The 19,097-nt window shown below is 39.6% G+C and overlaps 1 long non-coding RNA gene and 1 other non-coding gene across 2 annotated transcripts in view; both read left to right on the top strand.

The window, feature by feature from the left end:
• Positions 1–19,097, top strand: part of LOC132537482 (uncharacterized) — a 583,655-nt gene that overhangs the window by 464,420 nt on the left and 100,138 nt on the right. The gene's annotated exons all lie outside the window — the stretch shown is intronic.
• On the top strand, positions 11,983–12,090 carry LOC132537861 (U6 spliceosomal RNA). Its single transcript, XR_009549284.1, has one exon. It is a non-coding gene; the product is annotated as a U6 spliceosomal RNA (small nuclear RNA).

Below are 19,097 nucleotides of genomic sequence, written 5' to 3'. Positions count from 1 at the left end.
CCCCTTTTATTATCTTTATTTATTGGATAGAGACAGCCAGAAATCAAGAGGGAAGGGGGAGACAGAGAAAGAGAGAGAGAGACAGAAAGGCACCTGCAACATTGTTTCACCACTTACAAAGCTTTCCCCCTGAAGGTGGGGACCAGAGGCTCAAACCTGGATCCTTGTGCATAATGACATATGTACTCAACCAGTTATGCCACCACCCGGCCCACTGCTTAGTAATTTTACATCAGTTAGGTTCTTCCATCTCCTAGTTCCACTTTACACCATGTTCTTCAAGTACCTGAAGCATATCAAATCAAGCATATACTCCTCTCTTATCCTCCTTATTTCTTCTCTTTCAGACCCATCTAGTTTTATTGCCTTTTTTCCTACCCATCTGAGGGGGTAGCATTGGCAGAACAACCCTAGCCAGAATTTTAATCATGCCAATGACACTGGTACAGCAAAAATCAAAGGGGGATGGAGTTCTCCTATAATAAAAGACTCCCAAGTACAAATTTAATTGAAATGACTATGGAACTGAGAAATAGCAGGAAATCATTTGTATATTTCATAGCTCAAAGAAGAAGTTTCTGAATCACAAGGATACATTATTCCATAAATAAGACTGAGCCTAATCCATTGTCTTCTAATTTGACTTTTTAAAGGAATGTTTTCTCTTTAAAGAATAAATTAGAAAGCTGGGTGTTGGCACACCTGGTTAAGTATACACATAAGCAAGGACCCAGGTCCAAGCCTCCACTCCCCACCTACAGACGGAAACTTCATAAGCAGTGAAGCAAGTACTGCAGGTGTCTCTCTGTCTCACTCTTTCTCTATTTCCCCCTCCGCTCTCAATTTCTCCCTATACTATCAAATGAAAGGAAGAAAGCTCGAAGAAAAAGGGAGGAAAAGAGGGAGACAGGTAAGAAGGGAAGGAAGGAAGGAGGGAGGGAGGGAAGGAAGGAAGGAAGGAAGGAAGGAAGGAAGGAAGGAAGGAAGGAAGGAAGGAAAGAAAGAAAGAGGACACCAGGAGTGGTAGATTTGTTGTGCAGACACCAAGTCTGAGTAATAACCCTGGAGGCAATTAAAACAAACAAACAAAAAAAGAATGATACAGTAAAGAAACTGTACTTTGTATATTTAAGAATGTGGCTTGTAGATTTGATGGGCCTAGTCCTCTAACAGATTCCTCTCTCCACTGTATTTATAAACTTTTCCCATATTTGGGAGCTACTCTCTTCCCTGATCCAGCTTTATAGTCTTTTTTCCAGCTAAGAAACTATCTCCCCAGACAATACCTTTAACCCACCTGCATGTTAGCCATCAGGCTCAGGCAAAATTAGTAAAGTCATGGGACCCTTGGAATATACCTAAAATAAACGTACCAGCTTATTCCATAATGGATACTCCAAATCTCACCTGCTATATTCTTACCTTTATGTTCCTTATTATTAAACAATTTGTTCTTCTTTATATCTTAATGCTTTTTCAGCCATCAAGTTGCAGATGCTACTATGATACCAACCTGACTTCCCTGGGCAGACAACATTCACTGATGTACCCTGGAACCCCACCTCCTTAGAGCCCTGCCCCACTAGGGAAAAATAGAAACAGGCTGGGAGTATGCATTGACTTGCCAATGTCCATGTTCAGTGGGGAAGCAATTACAGAAGCCAGGACTACCACCTTCTGCACCCCAAAATGATCCTGAGTCCTTGCTCCCAGAGGGATAAAGAACAGGAAAGCTTCCAATGGAGGGAATGTGATACAGAACTCTGGTGGTTGGAACTGTGTGGAATTGTAGCCCTATTATCCCTTTTTTTTTAAAAAAAATTATTTATTTATTCATTCCCTGGTGTTGCCCTTGTTGTTTTGTTGTTGTAGTTATAATTGTTGTCGTCGTTGTTGGATAGGACAGAGAGAAATGGAGAGAGGAGGGGAAGACAGAGAGGGGGAGAGAAAGAAAGGCACCTGCAGACCTGCTTCACCACTTGTGAAGCGATTCCCCTGCAGGTGGGGAGCTAGGGGATCGAACTGGTATCCTTATGCAGGCCCTTGCGCTTCGCACCACCTGCGCTTAACCTTCTGCACTACTGCCTTTCTCCCAGCCCTCTTATCCTAGTCTTGTCAATCATTTAAAAAAAGGAGGAGGAGGGAGTCGGGCTGTAGTGCAGCGGGTTAAGCGCAGGTGGCGCAAAGCACAAGGAACGGCATAAGGATCCCGGTTCGAACCCCGGCTCCCCACCTGCAGGGGATTCGCTTCACAGGCGGTGAAGCAGGTTTGCAGGTGTCTATCTTTCTCTCCTCCTCTCTGTCTTCCCCTCCTCTCTCCATTTCTCTCTGTCCTATCCAACAACGACAACAACAATAATAACTACAACAATAAAACAACAAGGGCAACAAAAGGGAATAAATAAAATTTAAAAAAAAAATTAAAAAAAAAAAAAAGGAGGAGGAGAATGTGGCCTGGAGCCAAATAGGTCTGTGGTTCACAATTCTTCCACCATTTACTTATTGGGTAACTGAGTAACATATTCCTCCCTCTGACCCTAGGTTTCCTCATCTATAAAATAAGGACAAATACTGATACCTTGTCCACTTGTTGTGAAAATCAAATGAGATCAGGAGATACAGTGTAGCCTCTGACATGTCTATATTCATTAAATATAGACATGTGGTTACTATGCCAATTCTCTATGTGGGCAAACTAGATAAATTGCAACTCATTTAGTGTCCCAGAGAGGTTGCCACTGGACAAGCAGCAATTTCAAAGTTCTAATTTCTTTTACTTTGCTCTCTGAATAGCTCAGAAGGGATGGGTAGGCCATGAAAAATGTTTTCAGGCTGGCCAATTTGAAGTATTTCATTTCATGAATCTGTCTGAAAACTGCCAGCTCATTTCATTGATCAATGACTATCCAGTGGTGGAGTTAAAGTTATTACCATCCTAAACTAAAACTGAATGAGATCCAGAGAAGCAAGAAACTCCAAAAGGTACTCGGGCTCCATCGAAGACACGGCTGAGTTCTGCAAATAGGCTTCAATCTACTGTAGGTGCAATTTGCATTTCTGCCCCTATTCCTCTTTTTCACTCTAGAATTTTCTCCTGGATGCACTGTTTTACATAATTCACTCATCTGATACTTTCTACAAAGTTTTCAGTGTGGGCATTTGAAGCTTCCTACCCTAGTTAACCCTCAAAGCACTCTACCTTTTACAGAATAAGTGGGTTGAAAAAGACATTGTGTCAATCAACAGATCAATCAGACATACCTGCTATGAGCAGTGTCAAGAATCTCACCACTATCTATAAAGAAAGCATTCTCTAATCTCAAATTTTAGATAACTGACTGTATAGATTAGAACATACTAATGGGGTAGATTAGACATTTAAGAGTCAAGATATTAATAGAAAGAAGTAATTTCTTGGTTCACAGATTGGAGAAAGTTTAACCAATCTCCACTCTGTCCTTATCCTCTGACACAACCAAGGACAGAACTCTGTGCAAAGTGAGTACCTAATAAATATTGACAAGTACTAACAAATGTTAAAATGTATATTCTTTTTTTCCCCGCCACTGGCCCCCAAAATGTATATTCTTAACATGTTCTTGAGTTGCTATTTCTTTCAGAAAATCTTTTTTTCCTTATAAGCAAAAGACTAGATGCTAATTTCTCACCAATTAACATGATCTATCATACAATATAGAAGAAACATTTTATAGCAAGGTATCAGGCTACAAAATCAATGTACAAAAATCAGTGGCATTTCTTTATGCAAACACTAAATCTGAAGAAGACATCCAGAAATCACTCCCATTTACTTTTACAGCAAAATCAAACAAATACCTAGGAATAAAGTTGACCAAAGAAGTGAAAGACTTGTATGCTGAAAACTATGAGTCGCTACTCAAGGAAATAGAAACTGATACCAAGAAATGGAAAGATATCCCATGCTCATGGATTAGAAGAATAAATATCATCAAAATGAATATTCTCACCAGAGCCATATACAAATTTAATGCAATACCCATCAAATTCCACCAAGCTTCTTTAAGAGAATAGAACAAACACTACAATCATTTATCTGGAACCTGAAAACACCTAGAATTGCCAAAACCATCTTGAGGAAAAGAAACAGAAATGGAGGCATCACACTCCCAGACCTTAAAGTATATTATAAAGCCATCATCATCAAAACAGCATGGTACTGGAACAAAAATAGGAACACAGACCAGTGGAACAGAACTGAAAGCCCAGAAATAAATCCCAACACCTATGGGCATCTAATCTTTGATAAGGGGGCCCAAAGGATTAAATGGAAAAAGGAGGCTCTCTTCAATAAATGGTGCTGGGAAAACTGGGTTGTAACATGCAGAAGAATGAAATTGAACCACTTTATCTCACCAGAAACAAAAATCAACTCCAAATGGATCAAAGATCTAGATGTCAGACCAGAAACAATCAAATACTTAGAGGAAAACATTGGTAAAACACTTTCCCACCTACACCTCAAGGACATCTTTGATGAATCAAACCCAATTGCAAGGAAGACTAAAGCAGAAACAAACCAATGGGACTACATCAAATTGAAAAGCTTCTGCACATCCAAAGAAACTATTAAACAAACAGAGAGACCCCTCACAGAATGGGAGAAGATCTTCACATGCCTTACATCAGACAAGAAACTAATCACCAAAATATATAAAGAGCTCAGCAAACTTAGCACCAAAAAAGCAAATGACCCCATCCAAAAATGGGCAGAGGATATGAACAAAACATTCACCTCAGAGGAGATCCAAAAGGCTAACAACATATGAAAAATTGCTCTAGGTCACTGATTGTCAGAGAAATGCAAATTAAGACAAGACTAAGATACCACCTCACTCCTGTAAGAATGGCATACATCAAAAAGGACAGCAGCAACAAATGCTGGAGAGGACGTGAGGACAGAGGAACCCTTTTACATTGCTGGTGGGAATGGAAATTGGTACAGCCTCTGTGGAGAGCAGTCTGGAAAACTCTCAGAAGGCTAGACATGGACCTTCCATATGATCCAGTAATTCCTCTCCTGGGGTTATACCCCAAGGACTCCATAACACCCAACCAAAAAGAGGTGTGTACTCCTATGTTCATAGCAGCACAATTCATAATAGCTAAAACCTGGAAGCAACCCAGGTGCCCAACAACAGATGAGTGGCTGAGAAAGCTGTGGTATATATACACAATGGAATACTATGCAGCTATCAAGAACAATGAACCCACCTTCTATGACCCATCTTGGACAGTGCTAGAAGGAATTAGGTTAAGTGAACTAAGTCAGAAAGATAAAGATGAGTATGGGATGATCTGACTCATCGACAGAAGTTAACTAAGAAGATCTGAAAGGGAAACTAAAAGCAGGACCTGACCAAATTGTAAGTAGGGCACCAAAGTAAAAACCCTGTGGTGAGGGACATGCAGCTTCCTGGGCCAGTGGGGGGTGGGAGTGGGTGGGAGGGATGGGTCACAGTCCTTTGGTGGTGGGAATGGTGTTTATGTACACTCCTAGCAAAATGTAGACATATAAACCAGTAGTTAATTAATATGAGAGTGGGAAAATCAATTGTATGTCTCAAAGTTTTTCAAAACACAAACTGAATCTTTTTAATATATAGGCTGTGTATTTGATATGCGGACTCTCTCAAAGCCTAGACCAAGTAGATTAGAAGCATCCAATAGCACAGCTATATACAAGATACTGGATACTGTACAGCAAACCATAACAAAAGGACTTTTCAAAGTTAACCCAATTACCAAACAATGTGATGATAACATTAACTATTGATTGTCTTTTTGAACCCTAAGACAGCAGGAACCTCACATCTCCACTACAGAGCCCCTACTTCCCCCAGTCCTGGAACCCTTGGATAGGGCCCACTTTCCCGTATGCATCTCCCAATCCATACCAAATAATATTGCATCCGCCGATCACAACCTAACCAACGCAATGATTGCCACCGCAACATGCTTCACCTCAGACTGTGTCCAGAGACTTCACTTGTGGAATGACAACCCTTCAGCTGCATTACTTGGGTGAGACCTTTCCTTTTATAGTACACTCTAATTTCATCTCAGGTGGTTCACTTTCTAACAAAGTCCCATAACCTAGATATACAGTTTCTGTGAGAGAGAGCTTATGTTCACATGTATCCATAAACTACTGCAAAATATATACCTGAAAGCAGAAGTACACTAGAGTTTGCAGTGAGTACCTCCCTAACACTTCCTTTCCACTATTCCAAGCTTTGGGCCCATGATTGCTCAACAATTTGTTTGGCTTCGTATGTTAACTCTCTTTTCAATCACCAGGTTCCAGATGCCACCAGAATGCTGGCCAGGCTTCCCTGGATTGAAGACCCCACCAATGTGTCCTGGAGCTCCGCTTCCCCAGAGACACACCTTACTAGGGAAAGAGAGAGGCAGACTGGGAGTATGGACCGACCAGTCAACGCCCATGTTCAGCGGGGAAGCAATTACAGAAGCCAGACCTTCTACCTTCTGCAACCCTCAATGACCGTGCGTCCATGTTCCCAGAGGGATAGAGAATGGGAAAGCTATCATGGGAGTGGGTGGGTTATGGAGATTGGGTGGTGGGAATTGTGTGGAGTTGTTCCCCTCCTACCTTATGGTTTTGTTAATTAATCCTTTCTTAAATAAAAAATTTTTAAAAATAAAAATAAAAAGTAAAAAAAAAAGAAGAAACATTTTAAGTTTGAGCATCACAGAATGGGGGTAGGTGTTTTATTTAGCCTTATCAACTACTAGTGATAAATCCTGAATAAATTAAACTCTCTGAGTCTTAGTTCCTTCACTTGAAAAAACTGAAAGGAGGACATCTCTTCTTTTGCAAGACTGCTGTCAGGAATAGAAATAGTATAAGGAAAGCATATAATGGTAGATGAAAGTGCTATTTAAGTTATATCCATTACCATTACTACTCGTTTGAAAAAAGCAAGCCAACATATTCCTCTCCTCAGTTTCGTTTCAGAGTAGATGAAACTCCCAGCAATGTTGTACAGGACTCAAAGTCCTGATCTCTGAACCCATAGTAATAAACAAAGCTCAAAATTCTCTTGGCTCTATCTCAGCTGGCCTTCCTAAGAAAAAGATAAAGCACAATAATAAGCAGTAAAAAAAAAAAAAAAAAAAAAAAAAAAAAAAAAAACTGGGAGAAATTGAACAAACTAAAACTCCTCCTTGGACCAAGCTGTATAAATCTCTGTTGTCTTAGAAACTTCCATGACAAAATTTGCATCTACACTCAACACTCGAGTTACTCACCTCTGACCTAGAGCTAACCTATGGCCTCTGCACGTCATTCTACATAGAACAGAACATATGTTCAAGAGCCTCTACTTTCCTCCTGAATAACTGTTCACAGAGACTGTAAAAAAGAAAAATCAGTGTAACCTCTTTACACATCAGGAAGAAAGGAGAAAGCAAACTTTTCCATTCATTTACATTGTCATCTACAATTTTAATATTGTATCTCTGTAATTTTTGTCTTGAAATTCCAACAGATCTTGATGAATATGTAGAGAAGAAGTAGAAAAAGCAAGAATATTATACCAAAATTCACAAGGCTGCTACTAGTAAAGGCAGAATTGCGGCACTGCACGTGCGCAGGTGCGTGCACACACACACACAAACACACACACACACACACACAAAGTGTTTCCTTCTCATTCATGCATTTAACCAGCTCTTTTGGGCTACTGTTTCAGAGCCAGGCACATGCCAGGTCCAGTGAGAGGCACACTCCCTGGAAATGGAACTGGGAACAAAGTTCTGGGAGACCCAAACGCAATGCCAATGCTGGGTGGCCAAGGTTCTGATGAACTATAAAGTAGAAGAAATGGCACTGTTCTCTAATTCATGCAAAAAATAATTTGCTTTAAATCTGTCTAACCATTAATGCTCTGAAAACATGGTGCAACTGGCCTCCAGGGTTACCTTGCTGCCACAGCCTACCCAACAGTCCCACGTACAGCTGAGAATAGTCCCATGCAGAAATCAGATCAAAAGTAAGCCTGAGGTAGTGGCACTCTACCCTAACTGTTGACAGATGGAAAATGGAAGCAAAATAAATGCTCTCTCTTATGTCAGCACTATAAAAATGTTGGACTCATGAAAGATGGAGATGGAAACTCAGACAGCCATTAGGAGACATGCTTTACTCAGAGCAATAACTCATTCCCATGGTATTATGAAAATGGTTGTATTGCAGTGGATTACTTCTGCCCAAAGTAAAAATCACTGCTTATCAGTGTCACAGAAATCAAAGTAAAGACAACCCAAATTTTCTCTACTCTGAAACAATCCCTCCCACTATCCATGAACTTAATAAAATGGAACATTTCATTACTCCAGTTTGCGTACCTCTTTCAAAGCTCAAACTGTCATCTCAAGAGAGTGGTCTGAAGTGACCAGTGTCAGCATAGTTTGATTGTCTCTTATGCCTGCTACCACATATCTGAATGTCTGAGGAATCACTGCATGTTCAGGCCTCTTGTTGGATTGGAATTAGGAGTTACAGAAGCCAGACCTTCCACCTTCTGCAACCCACAGTGACCTTGGGTCCATACACACAGAGGGTTAAAGACTAGGAAAACTATCAAGGGAGGGGATGGGCTACAGAGTTCTAGTGGTGGGAATTGTATGGAGTTGTACCCCTCTTATCCTATGGTTTTGCCAGTGTTTCCTTTTTATAAATAAAATTTTTAAAAGATAAAATTTTAAAAAAGAAAGAAAAATCATTCAAAAGCTTTCTGATGCCTTCAAACTATAGTTTGGATATGACATTTTTCTTTTTATTTTTTTTCTTGAAATTTTTATGACTACAAATCAACAGGAGTGTATATAAACACCATTCCCACCAGCAAAAGACAGTGTCCCATCCCATCCACCCCCACCAAATGGATATGATATTTTTCATGTGCTATTAACTTTCTGTACGTTTCCTTAAGAGAAGAGAACGAAACCAAATGAACGAGGATTTATGGATTCACAAATTCATATACTCAGCCAACTAAAGCCTCTTTGTCTCCTAAGAGCCAGGCAAGAGTATGACCAATGGATTTGGGCAATAGAACAACTACATTGAGATTATTATCTTCTTCCACAAAAGAGATTTCCAGGGTAAACCTTCTATGCTGTTCATAAATTAGCTGGAATCCTCAGATTATACCTTTATCTAAAGTGTGAAATCTTGGTAGTATAGAGGACTCTCTGACCACTCCAGGCCTACTTATCAGAATCTGCAGTTTTACCAGGACTCCATCTAAGTCATCTGCAAGTGTAACAAAATTTGGGAACAACTAGTTCATAACATAAAAGCAACGTTTTACTTCTCTGATTGTCCAGTTTAGTCAGTTGGCAACCAGTCGTTATTCTCCAGGTAAACCACTATTTTACACATTGTTGCAGTTACAACATCCAGTAAGTTGTAGTCCCTACCTACGGAGATGTTCAGAATTTTGAGAGACTACATGCAGGAATGACTAGTGTATAAATAGTATTCATAGCCTCAGAAAGGATCTTACAAGACTCAAGACTTGAAGTGGCAAGCACTAGACCCATCTAAATTATCTGCCTCCCTCTCTGGCATGGTCCCCTATTAGGGGAACCCTCTACCTACAACCTCTGAGGGGTTTCCCATAGTCCTGTTTATTTGGTCTCAAATATTTTCATATATTTATTTTGGTCTCAAATATTTTTTATTTACTGCCTTCCTTTTTTTTTCTACCATACTTACTGCCAAGGCTGCATGCCTATACAATTCCTCTACTCCAAACTGTCTAATTTTTTTATATAGATGGTGATAAGTAAGGGATGAAAGAGAGTATGACAGAGACAAATATAATAGGCAAGATACCACAACACTGCTCCACTGCTGTTAAGTTTTCTTATGCAGGTGTTCCCATATGATAGCCCAGAGCTGGAATTCACACACAGAAAAATGTTCACTCTAATGAATAAGCTATCCTGACCACCCAAGAAAGTTTTAACTATAACCTGCAATATTCTCTGAAACATTCCTGCCACAATCATTGGGTGTTTTCAGAGTAAGACTCCTCTAACAAAATACTGACCTCACTTACAATTTATGACAGACATTCAACACTCTTTAGGCATTCATTCTCCTGAATTTCTCAACTCAGTTAAGTTAGAAGAGACACAGAGACTATTATTAACAAATAACAAGTTGAGTGACGTACGTAAGCAACAAGATAGCTTAACAGGTAGGGTGAGTGCCTTCCTAGGCACTCTGCCCAGGTTTGAGTGTGGCACACCTAAGAGTGCCACAACAGAACATGAGAAGACAGGTGTGTGTGTGTGTGTGTGTGTGTGTGTGTGTGTGTGTGTGTGTGTGTGTGTAAAAGGTGTCCTGGAGTAGGGAAATTGCACATAAACTCCATGGACTACACACCAAAAGCCAGTATGTAAACTCTTCTTCAAGCTTTTATAAGCAAAGTAGAATATAATACCTGTGTTCCAGATAGCAAAGCAGTAGATGCAATCAACTGTAGATCCCTTGGAAAGAAACTTCTTGAGTGAGCTCAAAAATCCACCGGTTGAATGTGCATAAAAAAACATCCTGGGGGCCAGATGGTGGCACACTTGGTTGAGCACACGTTACAGTGCACAAGGACCCAGGTTCGAGCCCCTGTCCCCACCTGCAGGGGGAAAGCTTCACAAGTAGTGAAGCAAGGTGGCAAGTGTCTTTCTGTCTCTCTCCCTTTCTATCTCTCCCTACCCTCTCAAATTCTGGTTGTCTCTATCCAATAAATATAGTTTTTAAAAAATTCCCACACCTATGGACATCTAATTTTTGATAAAGGGCACAAACGATTAAATGAAGGAAGGAGGGTCTCTTCAATAAATGACGCTGGGAAAACTGGGTTGAAATATGCAGAAAAATGAAACTGAACCACTTTATCTCACTATAAAAGTCAACTCAAAATAGATCAATGACCTAGATATTAGACCAGAAACTATCAAATACTTAGAGGAAAATATTAGTGGAACACTTTCCTATCTAAATATCAAAGGCATCTTTGGTGATACAAACCAAACTTCAGGTAAGACTAAAACAAAAACAAATCAATGGGACTATATCAAATTAGAAAGCTTCTGCACAGCAAAAGAAACCATCACCAAAACAAAGAAACTCCTCACACAATGGGAGAATATCTTTACATGGCATACGTCAGACAAGACTAATAACCAAACTATATAGAGTTCTCTAAACTTAGCAACAAAAAAAGTAAATGGCCCATTTCAAAAGTGGGGAGAGGGTATGAACAGAATATTCACTACAGAAGAGATACAAAAGGCCAACAAATATAAGAAGAAATGCTCTTAGTCACTCATTGTCAGAGAAATGCAAATAAAGACAATGAGATACCACTTCACTCCTCTGAGAATGTCATATATCAGAAACGACAGCAACAACAAATGCTGAAGAGGTTGTGGGGAGAAAGGATCTTCCTGAACTGTTGGTGGGAATGTAAATTGACACAACCCCAGTGGACAGCAGAAAACTCTCACAAGGCTAGAAATAGACGTTCTCTATGACCCAGCAACTCCTCTCCTAGGGATATATCCTAAGGAGTCAAACACACCTATACAAAAAAGATACACGTACACCTATGTTCATAGCAGCACAATTCATAATAGCCCAAGCCTGGAAACAACCCAGGTACCCAACAACAGATGAATGGCTGAGAAAGTGGTGGTAATATATACACGGTGGAATATAACTCAGCCATTAAGAATAATGAATTCACCTTCTCCAATCCATCTTGAATGGAGCTAGAAGGAATTATGTTAAGTGAAATATATAAAAAGACAAAGACGAGTATGGGATAATCCTACTCATAAACAGAAGTTGAGAAAGAAAAGAAAGGAAAATGCAAAGCAGAAATTGACTGAGTTTGGAATATTGCACCAGAGCTCGCTTCGGCAGCACATATGCTAAAATTGGAACGATGCAGAGAAGATTAGCATGGCCCCTGAGCAAGGATGGAATATTGAACCAAAGCAAAATACTCTGGTTGGAGGGTGAGGGTAGATTTTCAGTTTCACTTATAGGGGGTTAGGGGTAGGGGCACAGACCTTTGGTGGTGGGAATGGTATTAATACACACTTCTATTAACTTACAGTCTTATAAATTACCATTTACTCAATATGACAGGGGGATATATATTGAATATCTGGAATTTTTTGATACAGAGACCCCAGTTCTGAATATATTCCTTTAATCTAAACACTTAAGGTTTCAAAATGGTAACCTGATTGAATTTTAACAGTGGGCATAAATTGTTAATACATTTCTAATAATAACTTTTTTTGAAATATTAAATCACCTATAATCTTAGAGCAGGGAGACCAGAAGCAACTGTCAGTATATAACATACAGCTATTTGGAAATAACATTCAATAACATAAATCATGGTGAAGTTTTGTATGATACAGCTAATCCTAAACATAGGATTCTCAAAGTAAACCAAATTCCCAAGCAACTTGGGAATTAGTTATAAAATAACTATCCATTCCCTTCTTAAACTTTATGACACAGGGACCTTCCCCATTCTCTATAAACCCATATCTCTTCCATTCCTGGAACCTCTGGGGCATGACTCCTTTTCCTTCATGTGTCTCTTGATCCATACCATTTGATACTGCATCTGCTGACCTCATCCTACGCAACCAGTACCACCTCAACATGTTTCCCTTCGGATTGTGTCTGGAGATGTCAGGCATAGGATGTCAATCCTTCAGCTCCATTACTCTGGTGAGACCTTTCCGAGCTCATAGGACTTAATTCCACTTAGGTGGTGCACTTCCTAAGAAAGTCACAGAACCTATATATATAGACCAGGGCCCATGAGACAGAGCACACTTGCACATGTATCCATAAATTAGGAGACAATAAAGAAAGACACCATAAAGTATTTAATCAAACAGTTTCTACTTAGACTAGATACCTTCCTCACCTAGTTCCTATCAGTAGCTCTAAGGCTAACCCCAGACAATACTTTTAGCCCACCTACGTGTTAGCTATTGGGCTCAGGTAAAATTAGTAAAGTCATGGGCCCCTTGGAGTATACCTAAAATAGACTTCCTAGCTTTTTCCAAAATGGAGACCCCAAATCACATCTGCTATATTTTACTTTTAGTCTCCTGATTATTAATAAATCTGTTCTGCTTTAAATCTTAATGCTTTTTCAGTCACCAAATTGCAGATGCTACCATGACACCAACCTGACTTCCCTGAGCAGACTACATTAAGTCCAGAGTTCAGCCCCACTAGGGAAAAATAGAAATGGCTGGGAGTATGGATTGACCTGCCAACACCCATGTCCAGCAGAGAAGCAATTACAGAAGTCAGACCCTCCATCTTCTTCACCCTATAATGATCCTGGGCCCATGCTCCCAGAGGGATAAAGAACAGGAAAGCTTCCAGTGGACTGGATGGGAAACAGAACTCTGGTGGAGGGAATGGTGTGGAATTATGCCCCTCTTATCCTACAGTCCTGTTGATCATTATTAAATCAGTAAGAAGGAAAGAAAGGAAGGAAGGAAGGAAGGAAGGAAGGAAGGAAGGAAGGAAGGAAGGAAGGAAGGAAGGAAGGAAGAAAGAAAGGGAGGGAGACCAGTGAGATAGCTCACTTGCACAGTGTGCTGCTTTGACATGTATGCAACTCAGGTTCAAACCCAGCCCTTACCATGTCAAAGGAAACTTCAGTGCCACGGTCTTTTCTCTCTCTCTTCCTTTCCCTCTCTGTCTTAAATAAATAAAAAGAAAATCCTTATATGATAATTCACTGAGACTTCTTACCATAGCATAATCAAACCTATTCCAATTTTCACATCTTTGAACCAGTTTAGTTTTTTTTTTTTTTAATTTTTTTTATTTGGTCATTTGAGTTTCACATTATGCATCGAAGATTGTTGTTGATTAACATGTGTCAGAAATGACTCAGTGTACCAAAGAGTTTCATTCATGTTTTGTCTGGCATATACATTCAGTTTTTCTTAAAATACTGATGATAAAGTGTAATGAGGTTTCCTTGGCTATATGATGTTTTTCTTTCTGTTTATTTACTTTCCTTCCTATCCTCATCGTTGAGAAAGCCACAGGCAATTGGACATGGCAAACAAATGTGACCCCATGAACAACAATTATATCTAGAGTAACAAATTAAAATAATCATTTGAACAGATCAATAACCACATATTGTGGGATAGTGATTTTCTAAACCAGGTTACCCCCCTGGGCTACCTACCCCCAGTGGAGAAAATTCTCTAGATATTCCTTTCCATATCAGCTTCACAGACATTACATTAACAGTGACAGGCTTCTCTTTTTCTAGGGAAAACAACTCACCCTAGGTTTTCTTTTTCCAATAAAATTGATCTACTCTTGGGATAGAGAGATAGCATAATAGCCATGCAAAAAATAAATAAACTTTCATGCCTGGGACACCAAAGGTCCCAGTTTCAACCCTCCAGTACCACCAAAAGACAGTGCGAGTAGTGCTCTAGTGATAATAATAATAATAACAATAATAATAATTCACTTAATTTAACAAATAAAATTGATCTAGACAAGAATAACTAGTTGAACAGCTATTTAATGTTGCCTGAATATGCACAAACCCACATTCAAACAAGTATAAATAATATGTAAGCAGCCTGTTCCAAAATCAGACTAATAGCCTGCCAAACTTCTTTTTCAGAGGAATGAGCTTTTCAATTTTACATTTTAAGTAGCAGGTTTTTTTTTTAAAGTCCACACCCATAAGAGATACTCTAATAAAGTCACTAGATATTAGCAATCAGCCTTAAAGTCCCAAGAGTCCAAGGTAATTCTGATTTAGGAATGAAATTCTGCCCTGTCTTTAGCCTGCTGTGATTGGTTATGGATAAAGCTCAGATTTCTTAGTATGTCCGAATGCCCAGTTAGGAAGAGCTTTGAGATAATGGGCCATTCGAGTTATAACACCTGCACCTGTTATATTAAGAAAAAGAAGTCCTGTTTAACCAATTGATGACTATTTAGGAGAAATATTTGGAGAGGTGTTTCTGCTGCTTGCCTGTTTGTTTCCCTGCCTTGAAAATCTATAAGCAGGTCATTTTCAAAATTATAAGTCTATAGAAGTGAAGAGGGGATGACAAATATCTGTAAAAAATGAGTGAAAAAAATTTTTTAAAAAAATTTTCACTTTGTTGCCCTTGTTTTTTATTGTTGTTGTAGTTATGATCGTTGTTATTGATGTCGTCATCGTTGTTGGATAGGACAGAGAGAAATGGAGAGAGGAGGGGAAGACAGAGAGGGGGAGAGAAAGATAGACACCTGCAGACCTGCTTCACTGCCTGTGAAGCGACTCCCCTGCAGGTGGAGAGCCAGGGACTCAAACCGGGATCCTTCCATTGGTCCTCGCACTTTGCACCACATGTGCTTAACCTGCTGTGCTACCACCTGACTCCTGAGTGAGAAAAAAATCTTATTGAAACATAAACAGAAGGAAAAAAAAAAAAGATAGGAGACAGAGAGAGAGAGAAGAAACAAGAAAATAAGAGGGACATTCAGGGAAAGAAAACTGCAGCAAGAAACTAAAAGATAAGAACTAGATATACTTCCCAAATACAGCACACTGTAGGCAGGAATTGTGTTTTCTATTATTTACATCTCCTAGCCCTTCTAAAATCTACTTCAGTGTTAAAGACTGGCTGATCTTGAACTGCCCAACTACACAAAGTGAACACTACTTGGTTGTCAGAAAAGTCATGACATATTTTTCTATACAAAAACGTGTCCTGGCTTCCCCAACAACCCAATAGTAATCTTCCTTCTATATTTGGTTCATAGTGCCATAAGCCAGTCTAACTGAGGCCAACACTGAAAAGAATCCCAAAGAACCAACCTCCTAAATAAAACCCATCAACCAGTTACACAGAGCTAGACTTCCCTGGAGTCCTGTGCATATATAAAGACCTCATGATGGAAAAGGAGAGAAGAGAATGCCTTCCAAGACATTCCTGACTTGTATAAGACTATGGGAAATTCAAAACTAGATGTAAGCAGATAATAAAGACATTCCATAGTTCTAGCTAATGACAGGCTAGATGCAGGGTTTGCCTTCTCAGCTGTTGCTTTAATGTAACCCAGTATATTGTAGCTCAGTGTAACCCAGTGTCATGCTGCTTTGTAGAATCTGCTTACAATGGGACGCATTCCACATCCTGTAAAAGTCTAGATGGGTCTCCAGAGGCTAGCCATCTCAAGGTGACCCCCTGGACAAGTGTTCCTTTCAATCTGCATCAACTAAGATTTGGGATTCAGTTTCTTTCCTTGGTTAGATACATACACAATACAGAGACACACTCACCAGTGAAGTGCTTGTGAAATACACTTCATTGAAACCTTATAAAAATGGATGCTACTTAAAAAAAATGCATACCAACAACTTAATAATAAACCCAATGTGTATTATCTAGTCTGTGCTTAAAACTCTGTCATCCTCTTGAACCCATGGTTGTTTTGTCCTTTGTCCTGCTTTGGTCTTGCCCCCAAGACAACAAATTTTCTCATTTTCTTAAACACTTTTACTTATTTCAGCCTTCTTTTTTAAAAATATTTATTTATTTATTTATTTATTCCCTTTTGCTGCCCTTATTGTTTTAATGTTGTAGTTATCATTGATGTCGTTGTTGTTGGATAGGACAGAGAGAAATGGAGAGAGGAGGGGAAGACAGAAAGGAGGAGAGAAAGATAGACACCTGCAGACTTGCTGTACCGCTTGTGAAGCAACTCCCCTGCAGTTGGGGAGCCAGGAGCTCGAACCTGGATCCTTACGCTGGTCCTTGGGCTTTGCGCCACCTGCGCTTAACCTGCGCTTAACCCGCTGCGCTACTCCCTTATTTCAGCCTTTTTCTTTAATTCCCCAAAATTTGTATATTCACCATCAAAGAAATAACCCATCTCACTATTTCAAGAACAAGTTTAGTTCTTTTTTGGAAGAGATGAGTTTTTTTTTTAATTTCTTTAATTTCTTAATGGTTTATAGTTGATGGTAAAATTCAATAGTTTGTACAAGCATAACATTTCCCAGTTTTCTACATAACAATTCAACCCCCACTAGGTCCTCCTCTGCTATCACGTTCCAGTACCTGAACCCTCACCCTCCAGCCCAGAGTTTTTTACTTTGGTGCAATACACCAACTCCAGTCCATGTTCTGTTTTGTGTTTTCCCTTCTGTTCTTGTTTTTCTTCTTCTGCCTGTGAATGAGATCATCCCATATTCATCCTTCTGTTTCTGACTTATCTCACTGAACATGGTTCCTTCAAGCTGCATCCAAGATGGGGTGAAGAAAGTGAATTCACCATTTTTAATAACTGAGTTGTATTTCATTGTGAAAATATACCACAACTTTCTCAGCTACTCATCTGTTGTTGGACACCTGGATTGCTTCCATGAAGAGATGAGTTTTAATGCCAATTATTAGTTTTCTTGTTGAATTCCATACTATATACCACAGTTCATAGCATATAAAGTGAAAATCCACTGACTGAAAATATCTCCTTCATTTATGGTCTTAGTTTCTGTAAGAATTGTGTTTTCTAATAAATTGTCTTTAGTAGGCAAATATTTATTAAATCTATGCATGAGCATATTTATGTCTATATTTATGTTTATGTTGACATCTAGATCTATAATTATATCTGTATCCTAAAATTGCCTGCCAACAAATTCCAGATGAACAAAAAAATATTTTGTGCCTAGAGGTTCAGGAAGCACACACAATAACAACAAATAAAAAGGAGAAAGACAAAGGGAAAGAGAGAAGAAAGGAGAGGAAGATGGAGGGAGAAAAAAGTTAGCACTACTAAGGAGAAGGTAAAGGAAACCAGAGATCAGTTTGCCTCTTTCATTGACCCAAATAAAGTCCCCATAGGTCCAGCAGAAAATTTCTTTATTCAACCGGTCCATTTTTTGCACCTGTCCCTAAATCCTCCCTCCCAGCAAACCAGGTAGATCAAACAGCCACAGGATTGTAAGTCCCCCCTCCATAGCACAACTGCCACTCCTCCCCAATATACACACACACACACACACACACACACACAGGCTGCTACAGTAACCTTGCCTACTCTACATCCTTCCCTCTGCTTGTCTGGGGATTTAGGCAAACAACAAACTGCTCCAGGAGAGGGAAACAATTAGGGAGAGGGGCACCCCTCCCTCTTAGCCTCAGGCTGCCCAGCCAGCATAATTAGCATAATTACAATATGTTCATCCCGTTCCAGAATGAATACTTGTGTGTGTGTGTGGGGGGGTGTTAATACACACTAGCCAACCAAACAACAGTTGAGCTTTGTTATTAGCTAAACAGTTCCTCTTTTAGAGCCTCCAGATTCAAAGGAGGTCTCGAAACTTTACATCAGGCTCAACCTGATGCTGTTGACTGGCTATGGAAGAAGGGCAAACGCTAGAAGAAGCCTCCAAAGGAAGCTCCCAGAAAGCCCCTGGCTCTAAGCAGAGCTGTCAGAACCTCAGACAGCAGGAGCTGTATACTCCCTGACCTGGAGGTGGCATTTGCTATTATGAACAGGAAGGTGAGATCTTGACAACAGTTAAGATGGGCATTAAAAAAAAAAAAAAAAACACTCTTCAAACCTTAACTATTTCTTTCTAACTGTGTCCTTAAAGAAGTTATGATTTTTCTGGGCCTTGATGTCCTTATCACCAAAGAAAAGAAAAATATTTATGCCTATCATAAAATAATATTTAAAAAAGATAATGACTAGAGACTCTCTAAATAGCACAAATCCTAAATATAAAAAATATAAATAGCACAAATCCTACATATAAAAAAATATAGAAAGTATGTATCTAGGGGTAGGAGGTGACATACCTGGTTAAGCGCACATATTAAGGCCCCAGGTTCGAGCCCCCAGCTCCACACCTGCAGAGGGTCTGCTTCACAAACAGTGAGGCATGACTGCAGGTGTCTATCTTTCTCTCCCTAACTCCTCATTCTCTCTCAATTTCTCTCTG

Source organism: Erinaceus europaeus, chromosome 3, assembly GCF_950295315.1.
Source record: "Erinaceus europaeus chromosome 3, mEriEur2.1, whole genome shotgun sequence".
Taxonomy (NCBI): Eukaryota; Metazoa; Chordata; class Mammalia; order Eulipotyphla; family Erinaceidae; genus Erinaceus; species Erinaceus europaeus.
This window is presented reverse-complemented; position numbering and strand designations above follow the sequence as displayed.